This window comes from Bidens hawaiensis, unplaced genomic scaffold (assembly GCF_021521415.1).
Source record: "Bidens hawaiensis isolate Kalapana, Puna unplaced genomic scaffold, B.hawaiensis_p1.1 tig00052594_1, whole genome shotgun sequence".
NCBI lineage: Eukaryota > Viridiplantae > Streptophyta > Magnoliopsida > Asterales > Asteraceae > Bidens > Bidens hawaiensis.
This window is the reverse complement of record NW_027499470.1, coordinates 90,291-97,617: the sequence shown is the minus strand read 5'-3', so window position 1 is coordinate 97,617 and position 7,327 is coordinate 90,291. Positions and strand designations below refer to the sequence as shown.

Here is a 7,327-nt window from a genome sequence, read left to right as displayed (position 1 = left end):
TTAAAATTGCTAAAAAAATTTTTTGCCTGTCATAATATCAACCCTACACTTTTTTTTTCCTTTTTTTTTCCTTTTTTGACAATTTGTCATAAAGTCATAATATCAACACTACATCTTTTAATTATTAAGCATGAAATCTTTATGTTTTAAGAAAAATTATGTCCTCATGTTTCATATATTGATCTTAAGAGTTAGGTATTCTATACGATCTTGTAACATCTCTTATGGATAAAAAAATTACGAATATTTTTGTGTTAAAATTTGTGAATTTGTTTTTGTTTGAATGCTATCTTTCTTTGCAGTTTACACTTTACACATACGTGCATTTAGAAGTACAAAAAAGTAGTATCGTATTTCACAAAATTTCATAGCTATTTTATGAAAACAAGTTGTTATAAAGTAGTATTTCAACTTGTTAGTTGTTGTGACTTGAATTGGCCATGGATCCTTCGCTACTCGACCACAAATTGTTGCTATGCCGGAAACTTGATCTAAGTGACTCGTGGCCAAGTGGCGGTGGCCGGTCTAGCAATTGTGGAATATCAATATCACCTTCCAACATCTTTAGAGCTTCTGAAATTGTTGGTCGAAGAGCCACCATCGCTTGAGCACAAACTAATCCAAGTCTTACAAATCTCCCCATCACATCCTTAGACAATGTTCCCTCTCCTCTTAGAGAATCATCAAAAACCTCTTCCATTCGATCCAATTTCACCATCTCCCATGCCCAATCCGCAATCAAAACCACCCCTGGATTCGTTCCTTTCACCTCTTCAAGCACCTTTCTCCCACTAATGACCTCAAGAACTATGATACCAAAGCTATAAACATCAGTCTTTTCTGTTAGTTGTCCATAAAGCACGTATTCAGGTGCTACATAACCATAGGTCCCCGCAATCCTTGTAGTCATATGCGATTGCCCATCTCTACATTGCCTAGCTAATCCAAAATCCACAACTAGGGCTCTCATATTTGAGTCCAAAAGAATGTTGGTTGCCTTAATATCACGATGAAATATGGCAGGTTTGATATCATTGTGCAAATAACATAACCCTTTAGCCACATCAAGTATGATCGATTTTCGTTGAGGCCAACTCAGTCTATTGCAATTAGATGCCCTTTGGTTGAAAATATGATCATATAAACTACCATTTATCATGAAATCATAAACAAGGTACCTTTCATTTCCATTAATCGGATCACTCGTTGCACAAAACCCTCTTAATGGTAAAAGATTTCGATGCCTGATCTTGCTTATGATCTCGGCCTCGTTAGCAAAATTGTTGTCTGCTTTGGTGTCAAAGCTCATCATCTTCTTGACAGAAACAACACTTCCATCAGACAGAGTTCCTTTATAAACGACCCCGAATCCACCTTGACCAACTAATTTTTCTTGCGAAAACCCGTCCGTGGCATCGTCAAGCTCAGATATACAAAACCACTTCGCACCCGTGTTGGGCAAAACACGAGCTTTTACAGTTGTTACATAGTCTCTATGTGATTGAGTTTCCTTTCTCTTATTATTACACCTCCTATAAACCCAACCCGCACCAAGAAGAGCAAGAGTTCCTATCAAAGCTCCTAAAACTGCGAAAACTGTCGTTTTCTTGGATTCGGAAGTTGATTCTGATTTGGATAAAGAGATGCCTAGTATGCACTCGGCTGTCCGGATATCATCCGGACCAAAACTGTTTACTAATCCCGCGGCATATAGAGCAGTGAAAGCCAAACATTTAGTTGAGTTGTGACTCAAAGATACTAACCGAGAATTAATATCCATGCGTGCCTCAAGGCAAGACCTACACCTTAAATACCCCGAAAGATCTCCGTCACAAGAAGACTTGATCACAGTGGTGGAACCAACCATATGATCCCAATCTGCTAACGTTACAATACCCACGCAGTTTGATGGATTCGCAACGAATTCATTGGCGGAGTTGTGGCATGTAGAGAAGGATTTTGCCACGGATATAAAAGAAAGGCGGGACTGGAAATCAGTGATGCAGGAAACGGACGCTTCTAAATTTGGAAGATAGAAAGTTTTGGTTGTTTTGAGATGGTGAGCGAGTCCGATGCGGAAGAGGCCGCGGAGAGAGGAGCAGCAGTTTTCGGTGGTGGTGGCAGCGGTCATGGTGGTGGCGCAGTCGGAAATGTCCCATGGGAAGGTGTTTACGTAACTAAAATCTATGGGGCATAGAGAAGACTTTGTTAGGTGAGATAAGCAGGAGAATATGCAGAGACCAATGAATAACCAAAGTTTCTTCATGATTGGTGTGCTTAACTTTCCAAAAGAAGTTGTGTACTAATATATCCGGAAGACTGGAAATGCATAACCTACCAACTACCAAACCATGTTATATGTGACGTTAGGTTTTTATTTACACATATTTATTAATTAAATGCACATTAGACTAGTCATTATAAATTATGAAATTGACTGATTTGTGTGAATAATGCAAAGTTGTGATATTTTATTGTTAATGTGACATTTGCGATAAAACCTGATATACCTCAGTATTCACAAATCAAATAAGCATGTAAAGGCATATTGTGTAATGAACGAACGAATAACCAAACGAGTCTGGTTATGACCCAGATATCCCGAGTGGGCCATCTATAAGTTATATATGTTTAATATAAGCCAACATATTGATATTATGGCCTTAGTACGTATCAAATCAGTTAAACGAAAACGTACTCGTTTAACTACCCGCTATGACTTTAAACACGAAAGATAGTTACGAATGTAACATTTCGTATTTTTTGTATTTGTTTAAACCGATTCGAGAATGTAACTTGGATCTTTCGAACTATTTAAAAATTTGTATTTATTGGCATTTAACTTGGTTTAACTTATTTTATAATTTCATAACTTTTAATCATGCCAAATTGTCCTTAACAACCATTAAAATCACTTAAAACGGCTAAAATCGCATTTTCAGGAACTACATGGACTAATTGCCAATTCTTTTCTACTTTCGATTAAATTAGCGAAACTTAAACTCCAAGAAATGTTATTATAGATCGTAAGATGTTTTCTTGTTGTCCAAGTCGAGACCCTAGGATTTATTAAAGACAATTTATTTTAAGTTATTATTTGGATTATTATTGTTTGTTTTTGGATTATTTGTCTTACTTGGATGACGTGTGTTATTGAATGAAATAAATTAATTTAATAGTTATTATCACATTTATTTATGATAGTTACCTTAAGCTGTGAACAATCATGTTCACGCCCTGGCATTTCCGTCTTAGGTTGGGGTGTGACAGATTGGTATCAGAGACGAAGGTTTTAAGATAGGTCATTAGAAATTGTCCTAGAAATATGATTACTTATCTGAACTGCCTTATGTGTTATTTATTTGTTTACAGCTTATATAGGTTAATTATTTTAATTTATATTTTATTATATTGTAGTTATTGCACACACCCACAAATTCTGAGGCTATGCCTCACTTCCAAAATATTTTAAATCCTCTTATTTTTAGTAGGTTGATTTTTATTTTGGGAAATTCCGTAAGAATTCCTGAGTTTTGTTTTAACTCCCTCTCCTTAGGGCATGGGAGTATGACATGTTCGCTAAGTAACAGTAGGAGGGTGAGAGAAACTGTAAGGCCCCGTTACCGGTAACCCTACTTTCGTGTTGGATTTACTCATAAACACAGTTCTAAATATCAGAGTTAATTAAAAACTTTACGCGGAATATAAAACTTTCATAAAACATTACATATCAATTCATAATCATGTCTTAAAACATTCCTCTTGTCTTTCAAAATCAAAACATAACTTATAAAAGCATATCAGATCTTCAGATGCCAGGCTTTAGTCTTCTGCCATGTGTCCTCCACTCAAGCCAGCTGTCTCATCCTACTCACCTGCGTGCATACTAAAAGTCAGCTACGCTGAGTGAGTTCTAGTTAATCATACAATACCATACAATACCTTATTACATACATACGTACTTAACCTCATAACTTTCTTTCATACACACATAAGTACTCATATCTTCATTCTTACTTACATACTTTCTTTCTTACTTACATACTTTCTTTACATTCATAATCATACGTTTTAAAGAGCCTTTCGCCCTATAACCTCACAGATATTATAAGGGTCTGGTCCCTAACATCACAGATATTATAAGGGTCTGGTCCCTAACATCACAGATATTATGAGGGTCTGGTCCCTATCCTCACAGATATTGTAAGGGTCTGGTCCCTAACATCACAGATATTATAAGAGTCTGGTCCCTAACATCACAGATATTATAAGGGTCTGGTCCCTAACATCACAGATATTATAAGGGTCTGGTCCCTAACATCACAGATATTATGAGGGTCTGGTCCCTAACATCACAGATATTATGAGGGTCTGGTCCCTAACATCATAGATATTATAAGGGTCTGGTCCCTAACATCACAGATATTATAAGGGTCTGGTCCCTTGGTTTTCGAATATTAGTAGGGTTCGATTCCCTCTTCGTTACCATACAACCATACATCATACCTCGAGTATTATTAGGGCTCGGTACCCTTTTCGTAACCATACAACCATACAACCGTCATTTCCTTCTTTTATTAACTTTATTACGTTCATACACATAAACATACATATCATACTTACCATATTTATAACGTTACAACTTGACAGTACGTGCAATATCCGAAGATCGTTCACGCCCCGACAAGTATTCATTTGAAATATTCATACATCTACGATATATAATATTCGTACCTTTATTTTTAACCTGACGGTACGCGCAATATCCGAAGATCGTTCGCGTACCGACAAACAATCATTCAAATCTATCACACATATCACATGTGACATACACTTATCACTTAGGATAAATGTATTAACAACACATCGAGTATGCACACAGCCCCGAAAACATAACAAGGAATGGGGCTAGAAACTCACCTGAATTCTGCTTCTTTCTCTGGTAGCTGTAAATCCCCTCTTTAACTGAGCTCGGCTAACTGTACAAGTTACACGTATCAATACTCGCCTGACCTAATCTGGTGGCCTAGTATTAGCTTACTTTAACTTATCGCTTTATAATTTATTTTCTAATCAAACTTGGCTTTAGGCGAAGTTAACCCTTCGGGCGAACTTAGCTTCAGGCGAAGTTAAACCTTAGGCAAACTTGGCTTCAGGCGAAGTTAAACCTTAGGCGAACTTGGCTTCAGGCGAAGTTAAACCTTAGGCGAACTTGGCTTCAGGCGAAGTTAAACCTTAGGCGAACTTGGCTTCAGGCGAAGTTAAACCTTAGGCGAACTTGGCTTCAGGCGAAGTTAAACCTTAGGCGAACTTGGCTTCAGGCGAAGTTAAACCTTAGGCGAACTTGGCTTCAGGCGAAGTTAAACCTTAGGCGAACTTGGCTTCAGGCGAAGTTATCCTTAGGCGAACTTGGCTTCAGGCGAAGTTATCCTTAGGCGAACTTGGCCGTAGGCGAAGTTATCCTTAGGCGAACTTGGCCGTAGGCGAAGTTACGCTTGAAGGCGAAGTTACGCTTGAAGGCGAAGTTCATCAAGCGAACTTAATCTTGCAGGCGAAGTTGTCGCGCTGCAGATCTGTTTGCCCATAACTCCTTCGTTTCTTAGCCAAATAACTCGATTTTGGTACCCACGGAATCGTATGATCGGCGCCTACAAACCCTAACCATCAAATCGGCCTAAAATCGACGTTTTAGGGGTCCGATTTGGGCAGTTTGGTTTCGGGTCCGGTTTAACCCATCCAATCCTAACCATTTTCAGTAATATTAGCTTTGTTGGATATGTTCTTACCTTAACAACTCAGATCTAACAACAAAATCTCGGGTCTCGGCTTCGAATCTTGATCGGTTAGAATGTGTGTTTTGAGTGTGCGAAGAAAGAAGGTGGAAATGAAAGATTGGGTTTGGGATGGGATATTTATATCCCTCTAAGCCCACGGACCCGAGGCCCATTCTCATTTAACCCATCTCAATTAATCCAACACTAGCCCGACTCATACCAACTCCTACTCTATTATTTATTTCCTAATAACCCGGGTAAACTTTCTCTCTAATATTAAGTAATATAATTAATATTACCTGGAAATTTCGGGATGTTACAAGTCTTCCCTCCTTAAAGAGGTTTCGTCCCCGAAACCTAACTTATTCCCTATAAAAGGAAAACTTCTTATATTTACACGCTTTATCGAATCGCCTTCGCTTTCTGAGTTATCCTTCTTACTTCTGACTTTACAGTCATCGAATAGTGGTCATGCGTTTTAGCTATTTAAGGTAGCTTGTCCATGAGACCCTCGATGTACCACAACTCATCTCATACCTCCAAGGGCTTTGATTAGTACTTTTAACACTATTGTCTAAAACAACCTTTCATCACAACATAATAATCATTCATAACCAAACTCAATATATATATTACACGTTACTGATAACCATAAGTTTTAAACCTTAACACACAACAAGTCCTTAAGCAAAAGCAACTTAATAACACCATTGCATAAGCAATTATTCCTTCATCAAGCGTCCCTCTCTGCAGTTTCCCCAAGTCTTCACCCTTTCGCACCTTCCGCCCCTGATTCCTTGCAATCCCTAGCCATGTGGTCAGCTTTTCCGCAATTGAAGCACTTTGGACGATCAGGGCATTCTCGAGAATAATGCCCACTCTTTCCACACCGATAGCACCTGTCTGTCCCAGTCTTACATTCTCCCTGGTGCACTCGCCCACATGTCTTACACGCATCCTTGTTCCCAACCTTGGCCTTCCTCTCATCAGTTGTTGTCACCATCTCGCCAGACCGCTTAGCAGAGGTAGCCCATTTCTTCTCCTTCTTTTCTCCTTCATGTCCTTCCTTTGGCTTCTTGCAATCCCTTGCTAGGTGCCCACGTCCTCCACAGTTGTGACACCTATGGTAATCATCACATTCCCCAGAGGAATGTCCTGCTCTTCCACACCTGTAGCAAACACCTAATCCCTTTCTGCACTCTCCGGGGTGTCTCTTCCCACATTTTTCACAAGCAGTGAACCCCTCTTGCCTTGCCTTCTTTTTACGTGGATCCACCTCATCGGCTTCCTCTGGTTCTGGAGTTGGGTTCTTTTTCTTCTTTTCCCCCACCGTTCTTGCTCCCCCACAATCCCTAGCTAAGTGACCCGACTTACCACACTTATAACATTTCTGGTCCTCGGTGCAATCACGAGTTATGTGTCCCTTCTTCCCACATCGGTAGCACTGATTTGGACCAGCCTTGCATTCTCCTAGGTGCATCTTCCCGCACACTTTGCATGTTTCCCTTCCCGCGACCTTTGGTATCTTCTTCCCCGCATACTCCACGACATCT

The 7,327-nt window shown here is 39.3% G+C and overlaps 1 pseudogene; it reads right to left on the bottom strand.

Moving 5' to 3' along the window:
* Positions 1–415: 415 nt before the first annotated feature.
* LOC143599727 (putative receptor-like protein kinase At1g11050 pseudogene) lies at positions 416–2,219 on the bottom strand (annotated as a pseudogene).
* Positions 2,220–7,327: the final 5,108 nt, after the last annotated feature.